Source organism: Neovison vison, chromosome 7 (genome assembly GCF_020171115.1).
Source record: "Neovison vison isolate M4711 chromosome 7, ASM_NN_V1, whole genome shotgun sequence".
In the NCBI taxonomy this organism is placed as follows: domain Eukaryota; kingdom Metazoa; phylum Chordata; class Mammalia; order Carnivora; family Mustelidae; genus Neogale; species Neogale vison.
This window is the reverse complement of record NC_058097.1, coordinates 25,626,503-25,641,617: the sequence shown is the minus strand read 5'-3', so window position 1 is coordinate 25,641,617 and position 15,115 is coordinate 25,626,503. Positions and strand designations below refer to the sequence as shown.

The 15,115-nt window shown below is 43.7% G+C and overlaps 1 protein-coding gene across 6 annotated transcripts in view; it reads right to left on the bottom strand.

Moving 5' to 3' along the window:
- The window catches only part of CNOT1 (CCR4-NOT transcription complex subunit 1), a 111,670-nt gene extending 105,283 nt beyond the window's left edge, over window positions 1-6,387 (bottom strand). For all 6 annotated transcript variants that reach the window (XM_044256030.1, XM_044256033.1, XM_044256032.1 and 3 more), the window contains exon 1: window positions 6,249-6,387. The gene's annotated coding sequence lies outside the window, so the exon portion shown is untranslated. The remainder of the gene's footprint in view (window positions 1-6,248) is intronic.
- Between the last annotated feature and the right edge of the window lie 8,728 nt (window positions 6,388-15,115).

Below are 15,115 nucleotides of genomic sequence, written 5' to 3'. Positions count from 1 at the left end.
GCAGAGATCACAAGTAGGCAGAAAGGCAGGCAGAGAGAGAGGGGGAAGCAGGCTCCCTGCTGAGCAGAGAGCCCAATGCAAGGCTCCATCCCAGAACCCTGAGATCATGACCTGAGCCGAAGGCAGAGGCTCAACCCACTGAGCCACCAGGTGCCCCGACTTTGAGCTACTTTTAAAATATCACTACACCAAGGTGCCTGGGTAGCTCAGTTGGTTCGGTATCCAACTGCTTGTTTTGGCTCAGGTTATGGTCTCATGGATGGTGGGATTGGGCTGGAGCTGGGCTCTCTGCTCAGGAGTCCATGTGGGATTGTTTCTCTCCCTCTGTCCCCCTCCTTACACACTTACACATACTCTCACTCTCTCAAATAAATAAATCTTAAGAATATAGACAGGTGGGTGCCTGGGTGGCTCAGTGGGTTAAGCCGCTGCTTTCGGCTCAGGTCATGATCTCGGGGTCCTGGGATCGAGTCCCGCATCGGGCTCTCTGCTCAGCAGGGAGCCTGCTTCCTCCTCTCTCTCTATGCCTGCCTCTCTGTCTACTTGTGATCTCTCTCTGTCAAATAAATAAATAAAATCTTTAAAAAAAATAAAAATAAAATAAAAAATAATTTACACTGAGTTAAATATGACCACTCACAGTAACTGTAACAGGAAAGACCACCTTTGTGTCAGTTATGAGTTTTACATTTTCACACTGAAGAGAAGAAACATTCAAATCTTTTGTCTTGTCCTACAAAAAAACTGCTGAGGAAAAAAAAAAATCTGTATTTGCTTTGGTCACAACTAAGAAAATCTCTTCCAAAAAAAAGAAAATCTCATCCAAATAAATATTGGCAGTATCTCACAATATATCTAGGTCAAGCTGTTACACTATGCATATGAAACTTATACAGTGCTGTGTGTCAATTATGTCAATAAAACGGGGGGAAACACAGATTAGGAGCAAAGAAAAAAAAAATCTCCCTAGGTAATTACCTAAGAAACAGTTTAATTCTGTAGAATTATTAATAGAGATAGTCATGATGTGCTAAAGACTCCAGAGATTTTAATTATACAATGACACTCTCAAAAAACAAATGGTTAACCACGAAGACTATGCTCTTTTTTTTTTTTTTTTTTTGAGGAGAGCTTGAATTCACAACTCTGAGAGATCAAGACCTGAGCTGAGGTCAAGAGTCAGCCGCCTGGAGCACCTGGGTGGCTCAGTTGGTTTAACATCCAACTCCTGATTTCGGCTCAGGTCATCATCTCAGGGTCATGAGATCAAGCCCCTCACTGAGCTGTGCACTTAGCAAAGTCGGCTTCCCCTTCCCTTGCTCTGACAAGTTCTCTCAAATAAATAAATCTTTAAAAAAAAAAAAAAGAAAGAAAGAATTGGACACTTAACCGGCCTTGCCACCCAGGTGACCTTATGCTCTTTTTTGATGAATTCATACATCATTCTTTCTCTTGTACTGAACTCAAGCAGAATGTGGAAAGACAGAATGAACATTAGGGTAGAGCAGGAAAACCTAGTCTGCCTGACCTTAAACTAAGAAAGTCACCTTACCTTCCTTGGCTTAACTTTCCTAAAGGATGATACCATAATTCTATATGGCTAGCTTTTAAAGTTTAACCATCAAAAAGATATCAACAGAATTAGAAGTATACAGTCCCAAGAAAAACACTATAAATCTACCCAAGTGTAAAAATGAAGCATCACTCAATTACAATTCAGGGCAGTAACGTGTTTGGCAGGGGGGATTACCCACTATGAGGCAGAAAACTTATGAGGCAAAACAGTATATGCTATAGGTAAGTGAAACTGCCCAAGAGGTATAGGAAAATCAGGGCAGAGATGTATATAGACACATACAAGTTTGAATGACAGATATTTTGGTAAACACAATGACATTACATATAGAAGAGGCAAAGATGTATTAGGAACCACGAACAGTCTTGTGACTATAGCGTAAGACAGTAATATGATAGGCGCCTGGGTGGCTCAGTTGGTTGAGCAACTGCCTTCGGCTCAGGTCATGATCCCGGACTTCCAGGATCAAGTCCCGAATCGGGCTCCCAGCTCCTTGGGGAGTCTGCTTCTCCCTCTGACCTTCTCCTCTCTCATGCTCTCTCTCACTCATTTTCCCGCAAATAAATAAATAAAATCTTTAAAAAAAAAAAAAAAAAGACTAAAATGATGCCACAGGTAGGGAGGGATCAACACTTACACAGCACCCAGCATGAGATGTGAAGGACTTCTGAGCAGAGGATCACTGTTTTCAAACCAGCGATTTAGGAGGCAATTCGGCAGTAAAGAGTTAACTATATTCCTAGAATTATTTACATTTGGAATGCATTTACATACTATGCATGTAATTTTAAAAAACAAGCAAATCATGAGGGAAAGATACTGAAGATTAGTAAGCTACTGCAAAGGGGTGCTGACTGGGTGGCTCAGTCAGTTGAGTGCCAACTCTTGATTTCAGTTCAGGACAGGTCACGACCTCTGGGTCTGGGATTAAACCCCAAGTGTGCTTGGGATTCTCTCTCTCTCTGTGCCCCCGTCCCCTGCTCACTCATGCACTCTCTCTAAAATAAATAAGCTCTTTCAAAAGAAAAAAAGCAAGAAAAGAAATATAGCTACCGCAAAAAAAGGCAAGCTGGGGGGGTGGGCAGGTTGGCTCAGTAAATAGAGCACAAGGCTCTTGATCTTGGCATCATGAGTTCAAGCCCAAGTTGAGGATAGATAAAGGAAAGAAAGGGTCTGAAAACGAAGGGTTAACTGTTCTTATGATTAGTCTAAAAATTTAAAACTAACATTGCATTTCAAAACTGAGTTATAAATCCAAGGTGACAAACTTTAAAACTATCTGAAATGGAAAATGCTGAGCTCTTGATGAGGATTAAGAACAGTAAGATGAGGTTTTCAAAATACGCCTTCACTCCCTTTTATATTTTATATAATTAGCACAACACACACACACACACTTCTCCTGCAGACAGTTTAACATCTCAGTCAACATTTTACGAACTTCCTCCTAACAACTGTTAACAAAATTAACCGAAACATTTTATCCTGGAGATTTATGCTGAGCTTTCCAACATTAAACACAGAAATGCATTTCTTAAACCTACACTTCCAAAAACGCTGCATTTCCTTCAAATCTCAACACAGGGTTTCAGATTAAGTCTACACCTCTAATTACTGACTTCTTAAAGGTGCTTCCCCCCCCCAGATTTTATTTGTCAGAGGGGGAGAGGGAGAAAAAGGGAGAGCAAACAAGCAGGAAGAATGGCGGGCAGAGGGAAAAGCAGGGTCCCCGCTGAGCAAGGAGCCTGATATGGGACTTGATGACCTGAATGGAAGGCAGACACTGACCAACTGAGCCACCCAGGGGTCCCTTAAACGTGCTTTTCTTTTTTCTTTTTTTTTTTTTTTTTTAAAGATTATTTATTTATTTATTTGTCATAGAGAGAGAAGCGAGAGCAAGCACAGGCAGACAGAGTGGCAGGCAGAGGCAGAGGGAGAAGCAGGCTCCCCGCCAAGCAAGGAGCCCGATGTGGGACTCGATCCCAGGACGCTGGGATCATGACCTGAGCCGAAGGCAGCCGCTTAACGAACTGAGCCACCCAGGCGTCCCTAAACGTGCTTTTCAATAAACATTTTATTTGCTTTGCTACATTCTTACAAATGTAAGAGTGAAAAGTACATTAAACTATTGCATAAAGGTTTTGAGCCCATTTTAGCTTTGAAACACGCCTCTTAAAATTGTGAGCAAACAGAAAAGAAACTGTAGGATTTTTCTATATGTAAGGTCTTAAAATAAGACTCAGTGGGATGCCATTTTGAAAGGTCCCAGCAGGAAGTTCAGTTTGGTCACAGAGCCATTTAAGAAGTCCCTCAGCTAATATTTTTAAATGACTTGAAAGTTAGTTTTGTACTTTAATAAAGGATACTAAGTTCATAAAATACAGCATTTCAAAATGGCAGGCTATTATTTTCGGTCATTCCAGAAATATAAACAACATCTTACCAAAAATTAGTATCTTAAAGAACATGTGAGCATTCAATTAGAATTACTATGGATAAATTCCCTACCATGGCACTGAATGCCAAAAAGATTTGCTACCTCGTAGAATAAAATAAAAATTCAAGTTCATCACCTTAGGCTGGTTAAAAAGAAAGCTTTTCATGACTGCTTATCAGAATCTAACCAAAAACATGCTTAGAAAAAGCAACATGCAAGAGTAATATGTGATTAGTCTTCAAGAAATGTCTTGAAGAGATAGTGAGCATTTCCTCTCCTGCCTTCACACAGTAGTTTGTTTTTAAATGTCATAACCCCAAGTTAGAAGAATGTCACAGTACTTAGCCTGACAAGATTCCACGTTGAAGAGACCGGGATTTAAACAAGCCCAGCAGAAACTCAGAGACTAGAGAGAGAGAGATTTTAAAAAAGAAAGAAAAAGAAAAAAGAACAAAACCTAAGCCAAAAACTAATCCATCTGAGTGTTTAGAGACCAAGTGCATTTCAGTTCAGTTCCACCACATGCCACAAAACTCTGCCTTCTAAGGTTACATACAATCTTAGGCAAGAAAGGGAAATGTTTTCAGTTATTAATGGTCAAGTCTTTGTGCCTTGATTCTAGAGTTAAGTTTCCAATGAAGGACTTGGGACCCACACTTGTTGAAAAGGGACCAACCCTCTCAACAGGTTTTATCAACATGCTACCATTTCAAAGTACAACTAGAGGCCTAAAACTTTATGTATCATCAGCTCATTTTCTCCTTAGACAAGGTAACAATCTGCAGTGTCCTAAAACAAGACAATTTAAACTGTTACCATATATCTTATTAATAGCTAAAATACTATTCTGCCCAGCTTTAGAAGGGTGAGAATGTCAACCTGAGCCACAGATTACTAACATATTATACCCAAATACCTCAACATAAACAGGTTTGCTCATGTGTTTGCCCTGCTTTCTAATTTTCTACCCGTCCTCCCTTTTTTTTTTTGGGGGGGGGGGGGAGTCCTACGTATTCCTATCAAACGGATTGTCATGAAAGCAATGGCCAGAATTCCCCGCCCCCCACCCCGGCAAAATACTCAAGTGTATTTACTCAAATTATTCGCTGTTAAAATAAATCTCCCAAGGCAATAGAATTATATAGAAATAAGGAGAAAAATTAAGTATCATTACTCAGCTTACAGGAAGAACGCAGACCTTTTATTAGAGTCCTAAGAAATGTGGCGTTTGATTGCGTGGCTTCAGGGTAAAAGTTTACTTCTCAAAGTTTATTTTAAACACACCATTTCCAAACTCACAGGTTATCAGGCATCTTTTTTTATTTTTAACTGCAAATCGTACTCCTAACGGGGGTAGTTATCTGTGTGAGGCTAGTTGGGTGAATTCTGCAAGAGGGGCTGGTATGGAATAAGAGTGTTCCGTTTGGCCTTAAGCAACCTCCCTACACGACCTGTAGGAAGGAAATCCCTCCCCAGCATCGAGGCCTACAAAAGTTCGGCTCTCTAAGGGGACACTTCCCGTGGGAGAGCAAAACCGCCACTACATCTGAGACACCGGCCCAAGTGAGGGAGGGCCGACTTCGGAGAAAAGTCTGAGCGCCCCGGCGCGCGAGTGGAACAAAACCTGTGGCAAGAAGTAATGAGGAAGTACTGGCTCCCGCCCGCCCCTCCCACCGGCGGATACTCGAAACACCGGGGGTTTGACAACGTGCTGGGGGCAGAGGGAGGGGGACTGCCAGCTCCAGGTCGACCAGAAAGAACCAGGAGCCTGCAACTACTCCAAACACGGACCCTCGCCTCTGGAACTAGGCCTCGGGGGCCGAAGCCAACTGCACCCATCCGGAAGTCCAGAGAGAAAGGGGCAGTTGAAGAGCTCGTGGGCTGAGGAGGGTGCAGCCCGCGCGAAGCGAGGCCCAGCCGCCCGAACTGCCGCCACCGCCGCCCTCAGAGCCTCCAGGCCCCGGGCCGGGGGACCACCCCGCGCTCTGCCCTCAGCTCCGTGAAGCCTTCGTCCCGGCCTCTGCTCTTCAGAGCCCAAAGACTCTGCGAGCCGTGGGAAGAGTCCGCCCTCTCCCGCCTCGCCACTTCCCCGTCCCGACTGCCCCTCACTCCGCAGAGCTCCGGGAAACGCTCCCAATGGCCCCTGGACCACCCCCGTTCCTTCGCCCACCGGCGCTCGCGTTCCGTAGCTGACACCGCCAGCCGGCCTCTGCCACCGACCCTGGCCCACCTCACCTCAGGCGGTTCCGGCAGCGCTGGACACAGGAAACTCCTGAGTCCCCGACTCCGGCTCTCCTCGACCCCCTCTTCGGTTAACTCCGCTTGTTTCTCTACAAAATGGCGCCGGAGGTCGCGCGCTCACGTCGCGGCCTTTCCCCTCCCCGTTCCCATTTCATCATTCGCTGCCCGCCCGAGGAGGGATGGCCCGAGCATCAGCCAATGATCGTACCCAGCCCGTGACTCCCGCCCAATCACCCTCAGGTGCCCGCGGATTTAAACCAATCACACACTTTCACTAGCAGAAGTCAAGGAAGAAACCAGGCTCCTGCTAGCAACTACCAATCCGGACTCCTACTTCGCGGGCTTTGGCCAATTGCCGCTCACCCGTCCCCGGGGACTGAAGACGGAGCCCTCGCGCCTGCGCTCGACGGGAAGACCAATGGGGAGACGCAGATAACTTCGATTTGGGGCTTCACAGACTTCCCACCTGCCCTCGAGGTCTTCGACCAATAGGGGCCTGGCATTGCCTCTGAGAAACAATAAATAAGGGAGGGGCCCATAAACCCTCGCCAACGTGCGCGGGAACTACTTTGAGTGGGCTTGAGGCACTTTCCCCGCCTCTCCTTGCTCTTTGGCAGTGTCAAGTCCCGTACACAGCGGGGCTGCATTCCCGCCCCCGCGCCCCTTTAGCCGCGAACGCCAGTGACCCAAAAGCAAGCCGGACTGTAACTAGAGTGGGGGCGCTTTGCGTTCTGGGATGTGTAGTTGTCCCTCATTCCGCGCCCCATTCCTGGCGCTAAAGTATCGCGTCTTCTTCCGTCATTGCGTCCTAAGAGAGCAGCGCATGCTGGGGAATGTAGTCTCCTACTTGGTCCCAGTTTGCCTGACTTTATCAGAACTTTCTCCTTATCCAGTTCTGCCTATTGAAGAAGCGACCGCTTACAGAAACATAGGAAGCTAAGATTCTCTTTTTGGCTTATGCCCTATAAGCGGTATCAGAACGGATACCTATCAGGTTATCAGAGAGGCTCTCAGAAGAAAAAGCATAGAAACATAACTTTGCTACGATTTATCTATAGCAGAACGTAAGATTGTAGGGTCACCTGTTCCCAGACAAAGGTGGGAGAACCGGGAACGAAGTGTGGACTGGTTGGGTTTTTTCTGTGTTTTGGAAAAAAACTACCCTCCTCACCACCCCATCCTAGGCTAGACTCAGCTTGTCTCCCAACCATCTGTCTCACTACCTCTTGTGTCTAAAAATACTTATTTTTTTTAATGGTGGCCAAACACTTAACATAAAATTTACCTTAACTATATTAAATGTGCTGTACAGTAAGGTTAACTATATGCATATTGCACAACTGATCTCTAGAACTTTTTCATTTTGTAAAACAGAAATTCTTATACCCATTGAACAACTACCAGTTCCCTCCATCCAGTCCCTGACAAGTGCCATTCTACTTTCTATTTCTAAGAGTTTGACTACTTCAGATACCTCATATAGGTGGAATCGTGCCGTATTTGTCTTTTTGTAACCGGCTTATTTCACTTCGCATAATGTCCTAAAAATACTTTTTGACATCTGCCTTTCCTTGGTTGGAGGCCAGCTCTTTCAGCAAACATTTACTCAGTGTCTTCTGTTTTCAAGCAACTGTATGAGACCCAGAGACCCCACATACAGCAAGGGCAAGGATTGCTTTGGTCTAATTTATAGCTATATTCTCAGCACCTAACACAGCACCTACCGTGTGGTAGACACACAAACGAATGTTGAAATTTGAGGAAACAGAGAAGAAGACTTACTTTATAATGTTAATAGTGAAAGGCCCCTTAAACCGACCAAGGCTAAAGAATACACCTTTGTATTCCATGTTGCCATATAAAATTGCCAAAACTGGGGCGCCTGGGTGGCTCAGTGGGTTAAGTCGCTGCCTTCGGCTGGGGTCATGATCTCGGGGTCCTGGGATTGAGTCCTGCATCGGGCTCTCTGCTCAGCGGGGAGCCTGCTTCCTCCTCCTTCTCTCTCTACCTGCCTCTCTGCCTACTTGTAATCTCTCTCTGTCAAATAAATAAATAAATAATCTTAAAAAAATAAAATAAAATAAAATTGCCAAAACCTCTGTGGATAGCAGCATTTGGGCCAAGTTTCTCAAAACTGAATGATCAGTAATTCCACGTCTAGGACTTATTCCACAGGTGAATATTGAAAATTTGTACAGATAGGAATGTATAGAAATTCACTGACACATCATGTAGGGGGCCTCCCAAAATTGGAAACAATAGGGAACCGGTTAAATCAATGCATGCTACATTCATATAATGGAATACTATGAAGTTTTTAAAAAGAATGAGGCAAATAGGGGCACCTGGGTGGCTCAGTGGGTTAAGCCTCTGCCTTCAGCTCAGGTCATGATCCCAGTGTCCTGGGATAGAGCCCGGCATAGAGCTCTCTGCTCAGCAGGGAGTCTGCTTCCCCTTCTCTCTGCCTCCCTTCCTGCCTACTTGTGATCTCTCTCTCTGCATCAAATAAATAAATAAAAACCTTTTTTAAAAAATGAGGCAAATCTATATGTACTGATATGGCATGATTCCAAGATTTATTGTTAAGTGAAAAAAAGGTGCACAGTAGAAAAAAATAGCATAATCAGTACATTACCATTTGTGTAGGAAAAAATAACTTTGTCCCTATTTACATATTACTGAATGCTTAAAAAAATTAGAAAGGAGCACCTGGCTGGTTCCGTCAGTAGAGCATAGGACTGTTGATCTTGGGGTTGTGAGTTTGAGCCCCACATTAGATATAGAGATGACTTAAAAATAGAATCTTAAAAAAAGAAGAAGAAGAAAGGCTTGGGAAGATACACATCCCAATTAAACTGACACCAGTGGTTATCTGGTTATCCCTGGGGAGGGCAGTGGAATGGGGAAAGGCAAAGGGAACTTTTGTTTTTTATTCTATATATGACCACACTGTTTGAACTGTTTACAAAGAGGATGTATTCGTGTTTTGTTTGTGTAATTTATGATTTTTCTTAAAAAAAAAAAAAAGACTAAGTGAGACCCACAAAGGTCAACTATCTAAGGTCAACTTGATAATTCTACAACTAGTTCAGCCCTCAAACAGAGATCTCCTAAAATAAGTTGAAATAAAACTGAGTTGCCTTTCCCCACTTTGGTCTGTTTTTGCTAGGAAAATGGTTTGCTACTTTATACTGGGGCTATTCCAGGACATTCTTAAACCCACTGCCAGTCCCTCCCTTGAAATTACATGAATAACACTCCTAGAATTTGACCTGTCATGAGGACTTAGCCAGGTACCTGCAGGATTCATGCAACAGAAGATCAAAGTCCTTCAACTGTGTGTTGTCAAGAATTCTGGGTGGCTTCTGTCCCTACTAGAAAGCAAGGAGACTGGTAGAATGTTCACAAACTGTAAGAGGTGATGGAGATCATCTGGTGTACCTTTTTCATTTTACTGAAAGACATAGTAGGAAATCACGCCCAGACAAACTATTTTACTAGAGACCTTCACAAAGGATTCACTGAATCACCTTATGTAACTCATCAATTATGTATCCGGGGGTTCAAACGTATTTAGAAACAGGATATTTCAGCCAGCTGTTAATTACTCACCTGGCCTCCTTCCACAGCCTTCTTTCAGTCCTTCACCCTCCAATTAATTGTGCATCCCGGGCTCTGGAAGAACTTTACAAACTCTTTAAATTGTTTCCTAAAATAGCCTGGAGGAGGAAACCTACCTGTTAGGAAACAAAACCCTTATGACACCTTATTGAATTGGGTTGCAGGTGGTGGAGGTAAATTTACCCAGAAGACAAAGGACTTTGAGACTTTAAGATCTTTGTGAACTCTATTAATTTTGAGGTGCTTGGAAGAAGGGTAAGCAGAAATATAAGCCTTATTATTTCATGCTCCTGTTTTTCAGTCCCATTTTATCAGGCGATTCAGTAAATTCAATTCACAATAGTTTGGACTACCTTGTGATTCTCCGTCCTATCCGAGGCAACTCCCTGACACCCTAACCCTAAATTCTGATCTCCTTCCAGCCCACCACCACTGCCTAGCAACAAAGCTGTAACTCCCCAGGTACACAGGCTTTGGTATTACTTTAGTGGCTCTCTCCTGAGGGGAGGATGTCCAGGGAAGCACACTGCAAAAAGCTCACGGAGAAATTCTGAAACCCAAGTCCTAAACCAGGCCGTCCCCCTAACTTTCTGTGTAACGTTGGGAAGGTCACTTCCCCTCCCTGGACCATTTTCCCCCTCTTCTTCTATGCTCTGAGGGTATTGGACAAGCATTACATGGCTCCCATGAGTTGTTGTGAGCTGTTGACTCGTAGGAAGCCAAGGACTTACTGTGGGGTGCTGGAATTCTTATGCATATGTAGATTTCTTCAATTAACCCATATGTTCTTTTTTTAAAATATTATTTATTTATTTATTTATTTGACAGAGATCACAAGTAAGCAGAGAGGCAGTCAGAGAGAGAGAGAGAGAGAGAGGAGGAAGCAGACTCCCTGCTGAGCAGAGAGCCTGATGCAGGGCTCGATCCCAGGACCCTGATATCATGACCTGAGCTGAAGGCAGACGCTTTAACTCACTGAGCCACCCAGGCACCCCCCCATATGTTCTAACAGTATAATTTTACATGATTTGTCTCATCCGCATATAAGGACCCTGTGAGGTAGGGACTGAATTATTTACCCCATTTACAGATCATAAAACAGAGGCTTAGATAGGTTGAGTCCCTTACTTGAAGACAAATACCTAGTCAGTGGCAGAACTAAAGTTGGGACCCAAACCATCAGGCTTTAGGGCTCACAGGCTCAGGCACCATACTCTCAGCTGTAGTTCAGAAAAACCCCTGCCCAGGTCGCCTCCTAGCCATAGCATTCAATGGCCCATTAGCAACCAGATATTCTCCAAACCAAAAAAAAAAAAAAAAAAAAAAAATATGCAACATGTCATCCGACAAGGTGTTATGAGTTACTGATACGGGTTTTAGTTTTTTTTTTTTTTTTTAAGATTATTTATTTATTTATTTGACAGAGAGATCACAAGTAGACAGAGAGGCAGTCAAAGAGAGAGAGGGAAGCAGGCTCCCTGCTGAGCAGAGAGCCCATTGCAGTACTCGATCCCAGGACCCTGAAATCATGACCTGAGCCGAAGACAGCAGCTTAACCCACTGAGACACCCAGGCGCCCAAGTGATACAGGTTTTGAAAATACTGCTGTGTGTTTGATGTTTTCCAGTTGAGTTTACATTTAAATCATTAGATTCTCTCCTTAACAGGAAATTTGTCCCAGGACTGTATAGGAGTTTCTGATTTAATTTAAGTTTATTTATCCCCCTGTCTCTTTTCATGAGAAAACAAGGAAGAAGCTAGGAAGTAAAAGGAAAGGCCACATATCAGCTCCTCTGGTTCACAGATTCTTTAGAATTATCTAACTGGATGCTTGCAAACAAATTGGGGCAAGTCTAAGAAGCCTGCCTGGGCTCTAGGCAGATGAGTACAACTTAGGACACCGACAGAATTCTGAGCTGGACAGAATCTGTGGCTCTGCTCTAATTTTCTGTGTCGTCCCTGATTAGAGACGTGCTGTTTGAAGTGATTGCTTGGAAGCTGAACCATGAGCCCAAACTCTTCATCCTTTGCCCATCTGGACCCCTCCTTTGGCAGTTAGTTCATTTATTATTAAGACTTCTCAGGGAACTATCTCAGCCCCAACTTAGACGTAACATTTTTTTCTTTTTTTGCTCCCTTCCCTGGACTTAACATTTTTAACCTAACATTCATCTCTACTGTCATCTTAGGGAACTTAGAGACCTAAACTCACATCATATCCTGAATGGGAGACGGGAGGAGAGCCGTAAGTCGGGAATAGTTCTCCAAACTCCTCTTCAGCACTCCATATTTCCCTCATTAAGGTGTAAGTCCATCAAACATTTAATCTCTGCCAAATACAGCATAGAGTTTTAGGAATCTGAGGGAAAAAAAAGCTCCCTGCCTTTTACAGTCGTTTGTAGTCGCTCTTTGGAGGAGCAAAGACAAACCAGGTAAAAAGCAGTGAGCAAATGAAGGCTGTATGTTACCTCTAGAACAAATGGGTCAAACATCTCAATGCTGGGGGGCACCTGGGTGGCTTGGTCTGTTAAGCATCTGACTCCTCATTTTGGCTCAGGTCATGATCTCAGGGCTGTGGGATCAAGCCCTTCGTTGGGCTCTCTGCTCAGTGGGGAGTCTGCTTCTCTCTCTCTCTCTTTCTCTGTCTCCCTGCCTGTCCCTCTAGCTCCCACCCCCCTCCATCTCCCTTTCTCTCTCTAAAATATACAAGTAAAATCTTTAAAAAATTTTTCGGGGCAACCTGAGTGGCTCAGTTGGTTGAGCGTCTGCCTTTGGCTCAGGTCGTGATCCCAGGGTGCCAGGGAAAAAGTCTTGCATCAGGCTCCTTCCTCAGTGGGGAGCTTATTTCTCTTTCTCTCCCTCTGTAGCTCCCCCTGCTTGTGCTCTCTGGCTCTCTCTGTCAAATAAATAAATAAAATCTTTTGAAAACAAATCTCAACACTGGAAAATGGCCCAGGAGAAATACTTTTGCTAAAACTCTTCCAGGATACATACATTAAACTAATCACCCATCCCTGCTCCCAAAAAAGGTGGACTAAACAGCCAAACCCACTGACCCGAAAAGACTATTCATGACCAGAAATCCTTAAACTCAAATATACTACTGCGGTCCTATGAACAGCTTTCAGTATTTTAAAATGCATATCCTTCCCCACTCTTTTACTAAATTCATTAATTTCTGGTAGGTAAAAATTTCCAAATTCAGAACCTGCAGGGAAAATAATAACAAAAGATCTCTAGAATAAAACATTGGCCTCTCTATTTTGAGGCCCATTCCAGCTCTAAAATCTGAACTTAGGTAGCCTCATTCACTCCCCTAAAAATAGGTATATGCCCATATTTGTCTTTGTTGCCCTGTGGTGCTTGGTTTGTTTTAGAGTAGTGAAAGATGAAACAATATCCAGATTCAAATTTTTAAAAAAGTGTCTTGAGAAGGATCTTAGTCCATTCAAGCCATTATAACCAAATACCAAAACCAAGCGACTTCTGAACAACAGAAATGTATTTCTGACAATTCTGAAAGCTGGGAAGTTCAAGATCAAGGTACCAGCAAGTTTGGTGTCTGGTAGAAGATGGCCATCTTCTTTTTTTTTTTTTTAAGATTTTATTTTTAGGTGCGCCTGTGTAGCTCAGTCAGTTGAGCTTCTGCCTTCTGTCTTCAGTTGAGGTCATGATCTTGGGGTCCTGCAATCGGCCCTGCATGGGACTCCCTGCACAGCGGAGAGCCTGCTTCTCCCTTTCCCTCTGCTGCTACACCCTGCTTGGGTGCTCTCTCTCTCGCTCTCGCTCTATCTCCTAAATAAGTAAATAAATAAAATCTTTTTTTAAAAAAAGATTTTTTTTTAGGTAAACTCTACACCCAACATGGACCTCAAACTCACAACCCTGAGATCAAGACTCACATGCTCCACCCACTGAGCCAGCCAGGCCATCTTTCTGATGTAACCTTCCATGGTGGGCAAGGGAGCTCTCTGGGGTCTCCTTCATAAGGGCACGAATCTCATTCACAAGTGCTCCATCCTCATGACCTGATCATTTCCCAAAGACCCCACCTCCTACTATCACCACATTGGGGGTTAGGATTAACCTACAAATTTTGGCAGACACAGACGTTCGAGTCTATAGCAATAAGTTTACTTGTATTTTGGGCTGTTTAATTTTTAGCCATCAGCCAAATGGTAATTGACTCATACTAGGTGTTCTAAAATATGCAATAAATAAATGAATAAATGAATGACTCTTGAAGAGAATCAACTCCAGAGAATCATTTCTTGTTTTTTTTTCTTAAAGATATTATTTATTTATTTGAGAGAGAGAAAGAAAGAACAAAGGAAGAGGAAGAAGCAGACTCTCTGCTGAGCAGAAACCCTGACATGGGGCTTGATCCCAGGATCCTGAGATCATGACCTGAGCTGAAGTCAGATGCTCAATCCACTGAGCCACCCAGGTTCCCACATTTCTTTCTTTATTTTTTTTTAAGATTTTATTTATTTGGGGGGCACCTGGGTGGCTCAGTGGGTTGAGCCGCTGCCTTCAGCTCGGGTCATGATCTCAGGGTCCTGGGATCAAGTCCCGTATCAGGCTCTCTGCTCGGCGGGGAGCCTGCTTCCTCCTCTCTCTCTCTCTGCCTGCCCCTCTGCCTACTTGTGATCTCTCTCTGTCAAATAAATAAATAAAATCTTAAAAAAAAAAAAGATTTTATTTATTTGGGGCCCCAGGGTGGCTCAATTGGTTAACTGTCTGCCTTCGGCTCAGGTCGTGATCCCAGGGTCCTGGGAATGGGCCCCCACATTGGGCTCCCTCCTCAGTGGGGAACCTGCTTCTCCTTCTCCCTCTGCTACTTCTCCTGCTTGTGTTCTCTTGTTCACTTTCTCTGACCAATAAATAAACTATTTTTAAAATAATAATAATAAATAAATAAAAATTTTAAAATATTTTATTTATTTATTTGAGAGACTGAGAGAGTGCACATGACTAGGGGGAAAGGCAGAGAGAGAGGAAGAGGGAACCAGACTCCCCACTAAGCACAGAGCCCAACCTGGGCTAGATTGTGCAGGGCTCCATCACAGGACGCCGTGAGCAAGATCGTTACCCAAGCCAAAGTCAGATGCTTAATCAACTGAGCCACCCAGGTGCCCCAAATCATTTCTTTTTTAATAGGCCGTTGATCATATGCAATATGTAGTCCTGTCATCTTGATGCAGACAATAGACAAAAAGCAGCAACATCTGTTCAAAAAA